Source organism: Bos taurus, chromosome 1 (genome assembly GCF_002263795.3).
Source record: "Bos taurus isolate L1 Dominette 01449 registration number 42190680 breed Hereford chromosome 1, ARS-UCD2.0, whole genome shotgun sequence".
Classification (NCBI taxonomy): domain Eukaryota; kingdom Metazoa; phylum Chordata; class Mammalia; order Artiodactyla; family Bovidae; genus Bos; species Bos taurus.
Window position 1 is genome coordinate 113,151,095 of NC_037328.1, and position 18,210 is coordinate 113,169,304.

An 18,210-nucleotide genomic window follows, 5' to 3' on the forward strand; every position below is an offset into this window, starting at 1 on the left:
TAAATCAAAGTATGTCTTTGGGCTGCCAGATCACAACATCTACGATAGAATATAAACTTGCAGTTTTGGAATAAAAAGCCCATTAGAGATTATCTGACTGAAGCCAATAATCTTATAAATGAGAACATTTAGGCTCAAAAAGTAAATGATTTGACCACGAGGGAAGAACTTGTGTTGACAGAACCTATTCAAGTACCAGACCACTAAATCCTTATACCAATTGACTTTCTTGATAAACTTTACATGCGGTAGTCCTTAAATCTTAGCTTTAAGAGATATTATCTTTCTCTGTAATAATATTAAGAATATTGATAGTATTTTATATTTATATTAAAATCTTAAGAAGCATATCTTACTTCCATCAGTACAATACAGAATATCTCCCCACAAAACACCCTCCAACAAAGATCAATAGAGATAAATGGTTTAACTTAAAAATACATTTCTCTGGGGAATTCCCTGGTGCTCCAGTGGTTAGAACTCTGTGTTCTCAATGCCAGGAACCCTGGTTCAATCTCTAGTTGGGGAATTAAAAAAAAAAAAAAATGTGTCTCTCCTTAAAAGTACATTGGCCATGGGCAGAACAGAAGCAGACAGTAAGAGAACCATCTCTTGAATGTAGAGCTCAGGGTATCCCTGTTAAGAGGCAGGGATACCCAGAGTCTTCTGGAGTTATGGTGCTGAATTATGGTGCTACATATAGGCGGGCCCTCTGCAAGCAGTAGATGGCTTCTCTGGCCAAGGATGCAACCTCCAACAAACTGCAACCCTCATCCAGGACTCATTGCCTTCAGTTGTGGTAAGAGCAGGGAGCACATGGGTCGAGTCATTTTAAGACTAAATCTGTAACTTTCTTTGACATCACCATGGGATGACATATTTAATGAGAACCTCAAACCACCAGTTTCTGAGCCACACATCCAGGGAGGAGTCTCAGAGGTGTTAAATATTTGCCAAGCATCCAGTACCAGAGTCAATTTCAAACCCAGGCAGTCTGACTCCTGAGCTTGCACTCTTAACCTATCTCACAGTTATAGGTTATTATGGACTATCACACAGCCTCACCAGTGAAACAATGACCTAATCTACAGAGCCTAACAACTTGATTAACTGTTGATTTTCACAGAAGCAACTACTTTATTTTGCAATCTACATTGTAGTTTTGATAACACCCTGCCACAGGCAACCGTTGTTTTGATTTCTATCACCATAGATTCATTTTACCTATACCTTAACTTTGTTTTTCATTGTTCCTTGTTCAGTTGCTCAGTCATGTCTGACTACTTGTGACCTCATGGACTGCAACAGGCCAGGCTTCCCTGTCCTTCACCATCTCCTGCAGCTTGCTCAGACTCATGTCCATTGAATCAGTGATGCCATCCAACCATCTCATCCTCTGTTGTCCCCTTCTCCTCCTGCCATCAATCTTTCCTAGCATCAGGGTCTTTTCTAATGAGTCAGCTCTTCCCATCAGGGGGCCAAAATATTGGAACTTCAGCTTCAGCATCAGTCCTTCCAATGAATGTTCAGGGTTGATTTCCTTTAGGATTGACTGATCTGATCTCCTTGTTGTCAAAGGGGCCCTCAAGAGTCCTCTCCAACACCACAGTTCAGGAACATCATTTCTTCGGCGGCCCTCAGGCTTCTTTATGGTCCAACTGTCACATCCATACGTGACTACTGGAAAAAGCATAGCTTTGACTATACAGCCCTTTGTCGGCAAAGTCTCTGCTTTTTAATACACTGTCTAGATTTGTCATAACTTTTCTTCCAAAGAGCAAGCGTCCATTAATTTCATGGCTGTAGTCACAATCTGTAGTGATTTTGGAGCCAAAGAAAATAAAGTCTGTCGCTATTTCCATTGTATCCCATCTATTTCCCATGAAGTGATGGGACTGGATGCCATGAACTTCACTTTTTGAATGTTGAGTTTTAAGCCATGTTTTTCACTCTCTTCTTTCACTTTCATTAAGAGGCTTTTTAGTTCTTCACTTTCTGCCATAAGGGTGGTGTCATCTGTGTGTCTGAGGTTATTTATAATTCTCCTGGTAATCTTGATTCCAGTTTGTGCTTCATCCAGCCCAGCATTTCTCATGATGTACTCTGCATAGAAGTTAAATAAGCAGGGTGACAATATACAGCCTTGATACACTCTTGTCCCAATTTTGAACCCGTCTGTTGTTCCGTGTTCAGTTCTGTTTCTTTCTGACCTGCTTACAGGTTTTGCAGAAGTCAGGTAAGGTGGTCTGATATTCCCATCTCTTTACGAATTTTTCACAGTTTGTTGTGATCTACACAATCAAAGGCTTTAGCATAATCAATGAAGCAGAAGTAGATGTTTTTCTGGAATTTCCTTGCTTTTTCTATGATCCAGTAGATGTTGGCAATTTGATCTCTGGTTCCTCTGCCTTTTCTAAATCCAGCTTGAACATCTGGAAGTTCATGGTTCACGTACTGTTGAAGCCTAGCCTGGAGGATTTTGAACATGACCTTGCTAACATGTGTTGCTGCTGCTGCTAAGTCGCTTCAGTTGTGCCTGACTCTGTGCGACCCCAGAGACAGCAGCCCACCAGGCTCCCTCGTCCCTGGGATTCTCCAAGCCAGAACACTGGAGTGGGTTGCCATTTCTTTCTCCAGTGCATGAAAATGAAAAGTGAAAGTGAAGTCGCTCAGTTGTGTCCGACTCCTAGCGACCCTGTGGACTGCAGCCTAACAGGTTCCTCTGTCCATGGGATTTTTCCAGGCAAGAGTACTGGAGTGGGTTGCCATTGCCTTCTCCATGCTAGCATGTGAAATGAGTGCAATTGTACACTGGTTTGAACATTCTTTGGTATTGCCCTTTGATATTGGAATGAAAACTGACCTTTTCCAGTCCTCTGGCCACGACTGAGCTTCCCAAATTTGCTAGCATACTGAGTGCAGCACTTTAACAGCACCATTTTTTAGACTATGAAATAACTCAACTGGAATTCCATCACTTCCACTAGCTTTGCTCATAGTGATACTTCATAAGGCCCACTTGACTTCACATTCCAGGATGTCTGGCTCTAGGTGAGCCGTCATGGTTATTCAGGTCATTAAGAGTTCTTTTGTACAGTTGTTCTGTGAATTCTTGCCACCTCTTCCTAATAGCTTCTGCTTCTGTTAGGTCCATACCATTTCAGTCCTTTATTATGCCTAATTTTGCATGAAATGTGCCCTTGGTATCTCAGTTTTTTTGAAGAGATTTCTAGTGTTTTCCATTCTATTGTTTTTCTCTATTTCTTTGCATTGTTCACTTAGGAAGGCTTTCTTACCTCTCCTTGCTATTCTTTGGAACTCTCCATTCAGATGGAAATACATTTCCTTTTCTCCCTTACCTTTTGCTTCTCTTCTTTTCACAGCTATTTGTAAGACCTCCTCAGACAACCATTTTGCCTTTTTGCATTTCTTTTTCCTGAGACAGTGTTGATCACTGCCTCCTGTACAATATCACGAACCTCCATCCATAGTTCTTCAGGTACTCTGTCTATCAGATCTAATCCTTTGAATCTATTTGCCACTTCTACTGTATAAGGGATTTTATTTAGGTCATACCTGAATGGCGTATTGATTTTTCCTACTTTCTTCAATTTAAGTCTGAATTTTGCAACAAGAAGTTCATGATCTGAGCCACAGTCAGTCCCAGGACTGTATAGAACTTCTCCATCTTCAGCTGCAAAGAATATAATCAATCTGATTTCAGCATTGACCTTCTGGTGATGTCCATATGTAGAGTTATCTTTTGTGTTGTTGGAAGAGGGTGTTTGCTATGACCAGTGTATTCTCTTGGCAAAACTCTGTTAGACCTTGCCCTGCTTCATGTTGTATTCCAAGGCCAAACTTGCCTGTTATCCAGGTATTTCTTGACTTTCTACTTTTGCATTCCAGACCCCTATGATGAAAAGGACATCTTTTTTGGGTTTTAGTTCTAGAGGATCTTGTAGGTCTTCATGAAAGTGAAAGTGAAGTCATGTCTAACTCTTTGAGACCCCCTGGACTGTAGCCTACCAGGCTTCTCTGTCCATGGGATTCTCCAGGCAAGAGTACTGGAGTGTGTTGCCATTTCCTTCTCCAGGGGATCTTCCCAACCCAGGAATTGAACCTGGGTCTCCTGCATTGCAGGCAGATGCTTTACCATCTGAGCCACCAGGGAAGCAATCGTTCAATTTCAGCTTCTTCAGCATTACTGGTTGTGGCATATACTTGGATTACTGTAGTACTGAATGATTTACCTTGGAAATGAACTGGGATCATTCTGTCATTTTTGAGATTGCACCCAAGTACTGCATTTTGGATGCTTTGCTGACTATGAGGTCTACTCCATTTCTTCTAAGGGATTCTTGCCCACAGTAGGAGATATAATGATCATCTGAATTAAATTTGTCCATTGCTGTCCATTTTAGTTCACTGATTCCTAAAATATCTATGTTCACTCTTGCCATTTCCTGTTGGACCACTTCCAGTTTACCTTGACTCATGGACCTAATGTTTCACTCTTTACATGAATGCAATTATAGTTTGTAGTCTTTTGCATCCTTCACTCAGTGTTTTTAAGTTTCATATATTGTACCATGTATCAGGTTCATTCTTTTTGTACTCCATTGTATGAATACACCACAATTTGTTGTTGATGGACACTTAGGTTACTTGCAGTTCTTGGCTGTTATGGATAAAGTTGCTATGGACATTTTTTACATGTCCTTTTTTTTTGGACATATATTTCCATCCCTTTGGGGTAATGCCTGAGAATAGGAGTCATAGAGTAGGAATTGACAAGCAGTTTTCCTGAGAAATATTATCATTTTATACTCCGAATCACATTGTTTCAGTTCCTTCCCATCTTTACCAACTGCCTCTAGCAGGGGCAGAATGATAACCTCATTGTAGTTTAATTTGCATTTCCCTTATGAATAATGATACTGAGCAGTGTTTCATGTGCTTATTAGCTAATCATATATCTTCTTTTGTGAAGTTTCTATTTAATCTTTTTCCCATTTTAATTGGGTTGGTTGTCTTCTTAATATTGATTTGTAGGATTCCTTTATATTTACTGAAATCCAGTGCTTTGCCTGATATATGTGTTGCAAGTATTGCTGCTCAGCCTATGCTTATCCTTCATTTTTCTTTACGGTTGTCTTTTAAAAAGCAGAGTTTTAAATTTTTGTTAAGTCCTATTTATCCACTTTCTTCCAGAATACTTATAGCATTAACCATTGTTTGAGTCTATGATTTATCTCAAAATAATGTTATTGAATGATACAAGGTAATGATCAAGGTTAATTATTTTTCATGCATTTATCTACTTGTTCCAGAATCAGTTGTTGAAAAAAATTTCCTTTCTTCACTAACATTCTTAATACCTTTGTTAAAAATCTATTGACCATAAAAAGTGAGTCTGTTCTGAATTCTATTCTGTTCCATTGATTTTTTTGTCCTTGTACTAATATCACTGTGTTCATTACTGTAGCTATATAGTAAGTCTCAAAATCAAGTAGTGTAAGTCCTCCAATCTTGTTTTTTATTTTCAATATTGTTTTGTTTGAAATATAGATTCTTATATTTCAAAATAAATTTTAGAAACATTTTGTTGGTATCTACGCTCCCCTTAAAAAAAAAAAAAAGGTCCATTGCTATTTTAAGTGAGGTTGCACTGAATCTCTAGGTCAATTTCAGAGAATTTACATCTTAACCATCCATTAAAATGGTATAATCTTCCATTTATTTAAGTTTCTTGAAATTTCTTCTACAAATATTTTAGTCTACCATGTAGAAGTTGTGCACACTTTTATTAAATGTATTCATAAGTATGACATGGTTTTGATACTATTATAAAGCATACTATTTTAAAGTTCCACTTTCCAAATGTTTGTTGCTTGTATATGGAAACACCAATATTTCTACTGCTCCAGATTTATCATATAAAACATTTTAAATATTTAAAAAGCAAATCAATAAGTTTAACTATGAGAAATGTATATCAAACATAGTTTACTTATTCATAAAATTGATTTTTCAGAATTTACTTCCCAGTAATTACTTCATCTATTGATAGTCTTTTCATCGAAGCTAAAATTATTAATTGGGATGTAATAGGTGACACCAGAAATAAAAATTCGAAGTATTTAACTAAATGCTTCAGTTTCTATGTTCTCTGCCCTAGGCTTATCAACCAAGCCTTAATCTAGTAAATTTTAATTTAATTTTTTAATCTAGTAGTTAATCCATGTTCAAATTCATGTTAGAAGTTAAAAAAAAGTATTTTAAGCTAGTTTATAAAATATATTTGTAAGACATAAAAGTTGATCAATTAATCTAGTTTCTATGATAGAAAATTCATATATTGCCTCTTCAGCATCTTTCTAATTTTATAACTATCTCCTGTTCCTTCTCAAATCTCTAAAGTCCCTACATATTCCCATATTTTTTCCTTTACTTCCTAATATCCGTATTATTCTTTACCACTCCGTATACACTGATTTTCTTACTTCTATCTTAAAGTAACTAGATTTTACTTTTCTTGAATGAACGTTCATGAGAGGGGCTTCCTCCAACCCCTACCATCTTTTTCTCTCAGCTAAACTCCTTGAATGTCTTTATCAGGCCCTCACTAAGCAAACTGTCTTATCAGCCCATGCCTGAAACTTAGAAGGGGTTCACTTTATTTCATACATGTGAAATAAGTCTGAGTTCTATTCTAAACTTTCCCTAAATTCCCAAATTAACATCTCCATAATTAATTTCAATAACTGTTTTCCAATCTTAACACCTGTTGAACATTTTTGGTATCTTTGGTACCAGTGGTCTCTCTCTCCTTGACATGGTCATCTTGTGTTTGCTTTAATTGCTTCTGTTAATGTTATGTATCCACTCTGTTCTATTCCTTATATTCCTCCAACTCACTTTTATTGATCTTCTAGTTATTTTCCTTTACCTTCATTTCTCAAGAGTTCATACAATTTCCAGTCTAAATTAATTTTATGGGTCAGACCTTCCACTATCTTTCAGAGTACCTGTGTTAATGCCAAGAAGACAGATTTTCTAGGAAGACAGTTCTATAGATTTTTACCTTCCTTAGACTGAGTCAGGTGTGAAACTGTGTACAGAAGTCCTTTGAATGGCTCCCAATTCTACATTTCTAGCTAGGATACCAGGCCTGGATTACCTGTAAAGGGTTCTTATGAATACTCTAAGGTTATTGATTTGACACATCAATTCAAAATTTGTTCCTTCTATCAAATGTATTTTCCTTTCGAATTCCTAGATTGCAGTAATTTATCAATGACCAAGCTGTTCTGACACATACTGAACTTTCTAATTTGTAGTTTCAAAGACTACCACACTAAGACAAGGCCCTACAATCTGATGATTTCACTATTCCGGTGGTCTGTAGTTATAGGTTTTTATTTTTAAATGACTACTTTATGACTTTTCATTGCTCTCAACATAAGATTGACTGAAAGTCTACCAAACTTGTCATAATCTGGCACTCACTTCCCTTCCCAAATCTTCATATAATCAGTGTCCCTGATATATCATAAATCTGCATCATCCCTTGACAGTTATCATTATTATAATCAAATAGATATTTGTAAAATGATGTCAGTATTATTTTAAAAATTGAAAGGGTCTGATTAAATATAGCTTCCAGACTCACATTCATATGAAAATATAAGGATTGTATCAACTTATTTAATCTTTATGCCCAGAGCCTTGTGTAGCACCTTGCACACAATAGGCAACATAAGTTAGTGAGAGAATAATGTACATATCATAACAGTATCATTTTAAAAATTGAAAGAGCCTGGTTAAATATAGCCTATATCTAAAAAGCCAAGAATAATGAAGTGCAAACTCTGCCGTATAAACAGAAGATGAAGTAACCATTAATCATTCCCACAATTTTCAGAGGTCTTAATTCCTCCAAGAACAGTATCCGTCATTGCTACTGGCCCAGACTTCACATTTCAGTATCTCACAAGGGAAAAAGTGCCTAGCACTTACCATTTGACATTAGCATTTAACTAATCCATCTAGCTTTATTAATGAGAGCTAGCACTGACACAAACAGCTGGAAGAAAGAAAAGAGCTGTTTAAAAGTAAAACATAATTTTTGTTCGTCTGTTTAATATTTTAAAGGGGGGCATGGCAGAAAAGCAAATGGAAATACACATGAGCAAAATGCACAGTAGTTTAACTGTGCATACTGATGGAAAAGGAAATGAGTGGTCATTTATTTATTACTTGTTAAGTGTGTGAAACATGAATGCCAGAGTTAAAACTCCCCTAGCCCAGTCCACTCAGGCCTCCACCAAGTCGTCTTCTCTTCCTTCTTTGGCCTATAGAACTCCTTATATACAACTTTACTACTTACTGAATAACCATATACTAATGTCTCTGTGCCTGAGCTTATTCATTTGTAAAAGTGGGGATAATACTGATCCTTACCTGGTTGCACCTAAGATATTTAATCATAGTGCTTATTACATAACAATTAATCAATACCTGCTAACTCATTATTAGTAGTATAGAATATTTATGGATGGAGATTTGATCAATTTCCTTGGCATCAAATTCCAGTGTCAGTCAGCAGTTCTATCAGTTCTTTCTCCAGTTAACCTAAACATTTTTATCTACAATCTAAACTCATGGGAACCATTCCTAAAGACATTATTTAGACCCACTCACACCAGTCATTGCCCTTTGTTAAGAAGGTCTTTGTTTAGTAGGCTATCCAATTACCTGGCCTTTTATCCTGGCCCACAATTTGCATCTTGGCTTTATGGGGTTACCATTTTTAAGTTCCCTACTTTTGCAACCCTCTATATGCTACTCATCCTTCAAATATGGATGGCCAACCTAAGCATGTCACCAGAACAACAAACATTTCTTCCCTTATACTGCTTTCCCATAAAATGCAATTGATCTACCTCCCAAATCACTGTGGGATGTAAATTCTATATTTACAGCTTTTATCATAGTTATTTCCATATTTCCTTCTTTGACCATTTTTTCCCAACAACATAGACTAACTGGCTGTTTTGTAACAGAATTAAGGAATTTTTCCATCTGTAAAGAGACTTACAAGCACATTCTAGCACATACAGAAGGAGAATATCCAAGAGGAAACAATATCTGTCTTTCCTCCTGACAAGCATATCACCCATCCATACGGAACATGGCAGACTCATCACCCTAGGCCTATCAAGATGACATGTCAACTTCAACTGGCTTCTTCCATGGCAATTACTCATATGGTCCCACTCCATAGCACATGACATTCTAGTCTAGTGGAATTGACTAGACCCTTGTTTGCCCTTTTATTTCTCTAACTTTCCAATTCTGATCCTCCTTGAATTCTTGTTTAGGCTCCTCATTTTAGAAGCCTTATACTGGAAATCCATTTCGGACACATTCTTTTAGCCAGATCCTCAGCAATATTTTAGGGTCCTGACCTAGTTTTTTTCCCCAAGATTTAAATGCTAAGGATGACAAGGACTGTTTCTGTTCTTCTCCGCAAGTTTTGCAGGCCCCAGTAGGAATCAAACAGACCCCAGTTATAACCTTAAATTCAATGTATAGGGATGAAGCTTTACTCCTATAGCTGGAATAGTATAAACAACTATGTAAAAGTCATTATGCATGACATCAATATAAGTATTAAACGAAAACAGTTAAGACATATATTTTCCTACTTTCTTATATTAATCTTTGAAAGAGACTAATTATTGTTACCACCTATCAACCAACTCTCTTCAAATTCAACAGAGCTACATTCTTACATGAAAGTGAAAGTGTTCACCACTCAATTGTGTCCACCTCTTTGTGACCCCATGGATGATAGGCCACTAGGCTCCTCTGTCCTTGTAATTCTCCAGCATGAATATTGGACTGGGCAGCCATTCTCTTCTACAGGGGATCTTCCCAAACCAAGAATCGAACTTGGGTCTCCCACTTTGCAGGCAGAGTCTTTACTGTTTGAGCCACCAGGGAAGCCCCAAAATTCTTATATAATTGTAATTTAAAGCCAAATACATACTTTTTAAAATGTTTTCTTCTGGATTTCCAGATCTATTTATAGCCCTCTTTTAATTTGCATAAAGTATGTATATATAATTTAGAGTCAGTTTTACAGGGCTTCTATGGGGAAAAACTCTCTCCACCCCATTTCTTGCCCCACCTAAGCAGCCAATTACAACTTTCTTTGATGATTCTTATGCTAGATATCAAACATGTTCTTTGTTTTTCAATTTTAGGCATTTTCTATTAATCTAAAAATAATCAATAATTGTACCACTGTAAATAAAGTTTTACCTAACATAGTAATTAACACATAAGTTTTCATTTAGAAATTTTTCACAATTGTTTCCATTGTATAATTGAGCCATATGTTATAATTTAGTATTTTATCTCCTGTTGAATATTTAAGTTATTTCCAACTTAAAGGAGAGATAGACCTATGTGAAGTAGAAATAAAAATATAATCTTCATTTAGGAAGTCAGGAAGAAAGATGACATTTTCTCACAGAAGGATTTTCAAATGTGGAGTGAGAATTCTTTTGGAATTCTTGACAGATGGATACTTGCTTGAAGGGCTCCAGAGAACTGGAAGATTTACTAATGTGTCCTTAAGACCTAACACCCAGAGTGCCAGCTGGTTGGAAAATGTGACTCTTGATGTCTCTCTGAAACACAAAAGAAAAAATAACTAAAAAAGATAACCTGTTGTCAAGCAATACTTTAAATATGATCCAAATCAAAATACTTATGGAATTTAAGGTTATCTTTTTCAGTAGCAACACTGTAGAAGGTGGTGAGTCATTTCAAATAGGGCAATTCCTCCTCATTCAGAACAGAAAGAAACCATCCTAACTTTGCCAGACAGCTGTCCTGTCTTGACAGCCAGAGTATGGATGGCCCACAGGGAGAAGAGATGGGTGATGATGAAGATGACAAGCACTGACATCACCACAAGTCTTGTTAAAGGTCAGAAAAGCCAGCCAAGAAGCCATGGCTTAAACAGCCATCAGATGGCAGGTCTCAAGTCCAATCATTTCAATGATGTGGATGTTTTACATCTCAAATTTTTAAGGAATAGTCATAAGTCCTGTCACACAATTGGTATCAGGAATTATTTTTCAACTTATTAACTAAAAATTAAAATACACAGTGCTGTAAGTGTTTAATGGCATTAAACAAAGACTGTGGAAACAGTTTCACCAAGGTAAATACATGAACCATTTTAAGCCTCTACACCTTTGCATATTCCATTTTGTCTACATAAAGTCCTCCTCCTCTCCCTGTACCTCTTTACCTTGTTGGCCAGTGAAGTACTTACCATTCAAGACCCAGGCTCCACTATTCTCCTCCCCACAGATGGCTAGAAGCTAGGTCGCCTCTGTCCAGATGACAAAAGCTGTTCTACACCTACCTCAGGATAGGCTGCCCCATCACTTACTTGTATTTCCATTCCTCAGATGTCCTTGCTCATCCTTGTCTCAAGATTGCTGTCCTCCTCCCAACAATCTCCTCCCACATCCCTATGTATTTCTGAGAGCCTTTCACCTTGAAGTTGGAGAAGACATAACACAGAGAGCTGGTACGGGAGGCTCAGGAGGATGTTCCTATTGTCCACTAAGGGTGCCACATTCTGAACTCAGAGAATCATCAAAGACTACGCCACCGACTTTACTGCAGGACTATTTAGAGGTATCAGTTCGGAACTGTGCCCTAATGCCAACCAAGACTCCACGTACAGCTCAAGACATTTTAAAAGGATGGACTAAGAGAGAGAACCTGCCTTACTGAGGAATTCAGTGTTTTGTTTTTGTTTTGTTTGTTTTTTATCATCCAAACTGGGAATATCTCTACTTATTTAAGCCAATTATTACAGCGTGCCCCTTCTATGATACAGGGAAAATACAACACTCAAGACATGTACATTAAAAAAATTATATAGGATTAGAAAAAAAAATGACAAATGGAGAGTTTTCTCTAGCACTGAATTTAAAAAATTAGATTCTCCTACCACCCATTTTTTCTCTTTTGCAAACTGACTCACAATTTTTAAATAAATACACAAGAGTATCCTTTATAGCCTTACTTGTAAAAGCAAATATAAAAATATAAAGAAATCAGCATAAAAGGAATATATTCCCACCACCTCAGCCCCACCCTTCCACAGTGATATAAATGCAGGAGGCTCCTTCCACTTCACAATGCAAAGGAAGGCTTCAGAAGCATCACTGATGATATAACTACAAATTTAATGTACAATTTTATTTTCTTAATTTTGGTTCTCCTAAAAAAAAAAATTCTTGAAACAAGAATTCCAATGCAAAAATTGTTTACTTGAGAGGTACAGAACGTATTGGAAAGGGAGAAGGGAAGTAAGAAAGGGAAGAGAGGCAATTGGAGGTTAATCTTTTCAAGAAACTCAGTCAGTGTAAATTTCTCAGTCAGAATTTTCCCTGAGGAGCCAAGAAGCTGGGGTATTTATACACCAACTCCAGTTAGTAATTTGTTGAAAGCTTCCTAGGGTCGGGGTTGTGGTAATATCTCAACATTCTGTCTTGGGTGATACAAGGACGGCAAAGTGGATTCAGTAGAAAGAGATAAGGCCCTCAGGTGCCTGGTTGACTAGAGTTTTATTAAGGGTGTTACCCCATAATGGAACAGGAGGCCAACTCTCCACTATTCCGTCAGTGCTTCAGCTGCACCAAATAAGTACTTCTAATGTCTAGTACTGGGCTTCCCTCATAGCTCAGTTGGTGAAGAATCTGCCTGCAATGAAGGAGACCCCAGTTTGATTCCTGGGTTGGGAAGATCCCCTGGAGAATGGATAAGCTACCCACTCCAGTATTCTTGGGCTTCCCTTGTGGCTCAGCTGGTAAAGAATCTGCCTGCAATTCGGGAGACCTGGGTTTGATCCCTGGGTTCGGAAGATCCCCTGGAGAGGGGAAAGGCTACCCACTCCAGTATTCCGGCCTGGAGAATTCCATGGACTATAGTTGCAAAGAGTCAGACATGACTGAGTGACTTTCACTTTCACTTTTCAATGTCTGATATTAATTTTTATTAATATTAAAACTGGGATGACCCAGAGGGATGGTACGGGGAGGGAGGAGGGAGGAGGGTTCAGGATGGGGAACACGTGTATACCTGTGGCAGATTCATGTTGATATATGGCAAAACCAATACAATATTGTAAAGTTAAAAAATAAAATAAAAAAAAATAGAGAAAAAAACTTTTAATATTCATTGTCTTTTTAAATTTCATTTGACCTCCTTCTGCATATAACACTTCAGAAAGGAAACTGAATCATGTATTCATGAGTTTTTGGAGGAGTCACACAGCTAGCAGATGTTTGACTAATTATCTAAAACTCCTAACTTTCAAGTCAGTTTTCTTTACACCTGTGAACCTCCTGGGTCCTTCCTTGACATTCAATTTTAAATCAATATAAACATTGATAATTTTTAAATGCCAGTATCAATATACTGCTCTTGCTTTGAATATGATGATATTGATTTTCTTGTCAAACTGATGTTCATTTGATGATAGCCCTACTGAAATAATACACCATACAATCTCAGACATATGAGGATGAATCTGAAATCAATATGCTTAGATGGTCTGTGTTCTAAGTCTCTTTGACATATGAGTACCGAAAAGATCCACTACATTCTCAGTATGAGTTGAGAGACCTCTCTGGCAATATAAACAGTGATAAGCTCTTTTTACTCCCTATGTTTTCAGATAACCCTATGGTGGAAAGAAATATTGTGAAACAGAGAAACACTAGCAGTATTAAGGCCTGTACAACAGGAGTGAGTCCATTAGATGGGCTTCCTTCCAATCAGGCATATTTCTATATTCCTGAAAGGGAATATTTGGGAATGTAGAAAATGGGAAGAAGTCTAAAACATGACCCTGTTATAATCAATGAAATTTTTCCTTATGAGTAGTAGCTTTCCCTTTCAAAGGAGCAGCACAGAGGTTTATGCTGCTCAATATCAGAAAAACAAACAATCCAATAAAAAAATAGGCAGAAGACCTAAACAGAAACTTCTCCAAAGAAGACATACCTATTGCCAAAAAGCACATGAAAAATGTTCAATATCATTTATTATCAGAGCAATGAAAATCAAAACTACAATGAGGTATCACCTCATTCACACCAGTCAAATGTCTGTCATCAAAAATTCTACAACCAATAAATGCTGGAGAGAATGTGGAAAAAAGGGAACCCTTGTACACAGTTGGTGAGAATGTAAATTGATACAGTCATTATGGAGAATAGTGTTGAAATATTTCTTAAAAATTAGGAATAAAACTACCATATGACACAAACAATACCACTACTGGGCATATACCCTGAAAAAACCATAGTTCAAAAATACACAGGTACCCCAACGTTCAGTGTAGCACTATTTACAATAGCTAGGACATGGAAGCAACGTAGGTGTCCATTGACAGATGAATGGATAAAGAAATTGTGGTGCATAGATACAATGCAATATTACTCAGCCATTAAAAGGAATGAATTTGAGTCAACTCTAATGAGATGGATGAATCTAGAGCCTGTTATACAGAGTTGAAACAGAAAGATAAAAACAAATGTCATGTAATAACATATATATGGAATCGAGAAAATGTTACTGATGAACTTTTTTGCAGGGCAGGAATAGAGACGCAGACACAGAGAAGAGACTGGTGGATGCAGTGGGGGAAGGAGTGGGTGGGACAAACTGAGAGAGTAGCTTTGAAACATACATTACCGTATGTAAAATAGATAGCTAGTGAGAAGTTGTTGTATAAAACAGGGAGGTCAACCTGGTACTCTGTAACAAACTAGAGGGGTAGGATGTGGCAGGAGGAAAGGAAGGAGGTTTAAGAGGGAGAGGACATATGTATACTTGATGGAGAAGTCTGGTGGGCTGTAGTCCATGGGGTCGCTAAGAGTGGGACACAACTGAGCGAGTTCCCTTTCACTTTTCACTTTCATGCATTGGAGAAGGAAATGGCAACCCACTCCAGTGTTCTTGCCTGGAGAATCCCAGGGATGGGGGAGCCTGGTGGGCTGCCGTCTCTGGGGTCACATAGAGTCGGACACTACTGAAGCGACTTAGCAGCAGCAGCAGCAGCAGCATAGCTGACTACTGTTGTATGGCAGAAACCAACACAATATTGCAAAATAATTATCCTTCAATTAAAAATTTAAAAAAATAATTACTTCAATTGATATTTTGATTTTTATTTTTGACTTTTGGGAGTTTTTCCATTGTAGAGGTATCAAGAGCTCACATTGATTTCTACTCACAACATTTGATTTCGGTATTTCATTGAGACCAATAAAATGATGACTGATAGTTGTTTAGTAACAATGGGACACAAGAGAATAATTCATGGATATCTATGTGTTTTCAAGAGTTTCAGTCATACATCTGAAAGAAAGACAACAAACACCACAGAGAGCTATGAGGCTTATATATTAATGCATACAGATTCCACCTAATACCTAGAAAAGAAACAAAATACTTACTAGGAAGATCATCATTATGTATAAGATTTTCTTAAAATATTAGAATACAATTTGAACATCTATGTATGAGTGGGGAAAATGTCCGTCTATTCTTCAAAACTGGAGCTGTTTTTGTGGTTTAATTCAGAATAATCTCCTAACCAAGCCTGCATAGACAATGGCAAGCTCACCATTATGGCTACAGAACAAAAGTTTTCTGCTAACAAAATGGTGAATCATTCATCTAACAAATATTGCTGTGAGGCAAAAGGATACAAGAGTTAAAATTTCATAGTCTTTGACCTCTTGGAGATTGCAAAGGTGGAAGGCAGGTCACTAAACAGGAAACTGTAATGCAAAATAAATACAAATTAAGTTGTAGGGGAATATGTAGGAGGGACAGCCAACCCAGTCTCTGGTATTCAAGGAAGGCTAGCATTTGGCTTTGTGAAACATGGAGGAGCTAAAAATATATTCCAGGCAAGGACATTGTTGCAGAGGCAAAGGAAAGCACAGCACCTTTGGGGAACTGAAGCTAGTTCTGATGGGCTACACAGTGATGAGCAAGGACTAAGTCTGGTAACCAATGGGGCTGGAAAGGCGAGGGGCTTACAAACCAGGTTAAAGAGTTGGAAACCTGTCCAAATATGATTCATTAAGGGGACTTTCAGAACAAAGTGTCTATTATCTTTTGCACTTTTGAACAATTGCTCTGGCTGGCACCATGCAGACTACTCTTGGAAAATGTAAGACGTAGGCAAGGAAACACATAAGGATGCTCTAGCAATCATTCAGACAAAAGACAATGATGGCCTGAACTAGAGTAGTAGTGATAAGTGTAGTGAAAACTAGATCGATTTGAAAGATATTTAAGAAGCAGACTTTGTAGGCTCTAATGATTGGTTGGATGTCAGTAGGTAGGACAGAGAATGATCAGGACTTCTGTCTTGGGCAACTGGATAGCTGCTGTGAACCTACTGAAGACAGGAAACTAAGGAAGAGATGCCATTTTAATGTATATAAGATACTCCCTGGAAATAAAATTGTTGTTTCATAATAACAACATAAATAGTTGTTTAAAAGTATCTCAAGTTTCTTTATTTTGTCACCAATTACATAGAATATACATTTTACAGGTGAAAAATTCAAGGCTTTAAGAAACTAAATGACTTGCCCAAGATTACATAGGTTGCAAGTGGTGACAAAAGGCCTGAAGCAAGATCTTATGTTTTAAAACCATTGCTTATTGTTCTCTGTCTCCCTTCCTTGGAAGCTGCATTAACTCTTATGAGTCACAGGGATAATATCTCTAGTAGTATTATCAGTGAATTTTCTAAATGATGTTCTGATGACTTGACTGAAATGATGCTGCCTTCCAAGCTATTCAGTCCACTCATCCAGCAAGGCAATTTCAGTTTTTCAGAGCTTGCTGTCTTGACTGAGATTTTATTTTTAAAAAGAACATCCTTGAAATAGTTTTTTTTTTTCTACCTTTTCCTTAAAAGTGTTCCACAACTACAGTAGAAATAGATACTTTTTTCAAAAGTAATAAACATTCAGAACTAGGTCCTCATCAGATAAATCATTTGCATGACAAAAATATCATGAAGTCTATTTTATGACTATACATAATTTATCATGGAAATTTTAATGTATTATTCTATTTTCAGTAGCTATTCTCTTTGTGTTACTGTCTCAGTACCACAAAGGTTTTCTGAGATCAGTATCCAGTATCAAAAGTTGCTTGCTGATAGAAATCAAGTGAAATTCATTTTCCCCAAGTTTTCAAAATGCTATTACTAATAAATAATGGATAGAATCTTCTCAATCTTAATTTTCTTCCATACATATTTATTAAAATATGATACCTGCTACAAATTATCTATTTGCTAGTGGTAAAGAACCCACCTGCCAAAGAAAGAGACATAAAAGACATGGGTTCAATCCCTGGGTTGGGAAGATCCCCTAGAGGAGGGCATAGTAAACCACTCCAGTATTCTTGCCTGGAGAATCTCACAGAGGAGCCTGGCAGGGCTACAGTCCATGAGGTCATGAAGAGTTGGACAAGACTGAAGCAATTTAGCACACATGCACAAATTATCTATACCAAAATCTAGCATAAAAGAATTCTGGGAAGATGGTGGCAGCAACAAGCATTGAACTCCAACATAAAAACAGGACAGCCACACAGAATAAACCTTGAACAGCATTCAGTGATAGACTGCCTTCAAGAACCTCAGAATATTGGGTTGGCTAAAAAGTTCATTTGGGTTTTTCCCTGTAATGCTTGATGTTATTAGCATTTGAGCAGGAGAAAGTAAAAGGAAAACAAAACAAAACACGGGGACTCTGATGGAGAATAGGAAAACCCCAAAAGAGCCAACAGCTAATCGCTGGAAAGCACATCAGACTAATTTGGAAGCAGCAGTTAAAATTGAGAGAGGTTTTGCTCAATTCAATATGGGATAAATGGAAGGAGTCCATGAGGAGAGCCAAAACAGTTGAAATCTAGCCAGCCCTAGGACTCCATGCACTCTTTAAAAAAAAAAAAAAATGTTTTATTTTATATTAGAGTTCAGCAGATTGGAGAAGGCAATGGCCACCCACTCCAGTACTCTTGCCTGAAAAATCCCATGGACAGAGGAGCCTGGTGGGCTGCAGTCCATGG

General features: G+C 37.4%; 1 non-coding gene across 1 annotated transcript; it reads right to left on the reverse strand.

The window, feature by feature from the left end:
* Positions 1-4,102: 4,102 nt before the first annotated feature.
* TRNAC-GCA (transfer RNA cysteine (anticodon GCA)) lies at positions 4,103-4,174 on the reverse strand. Its single transcript has one exon. It is a non-coding gene; the product is annotated as a tRNA-Cys (tRNA).
* Between the last annotated feature and the right edge of the window lie 14,036 nt (positions 4,175-18,210).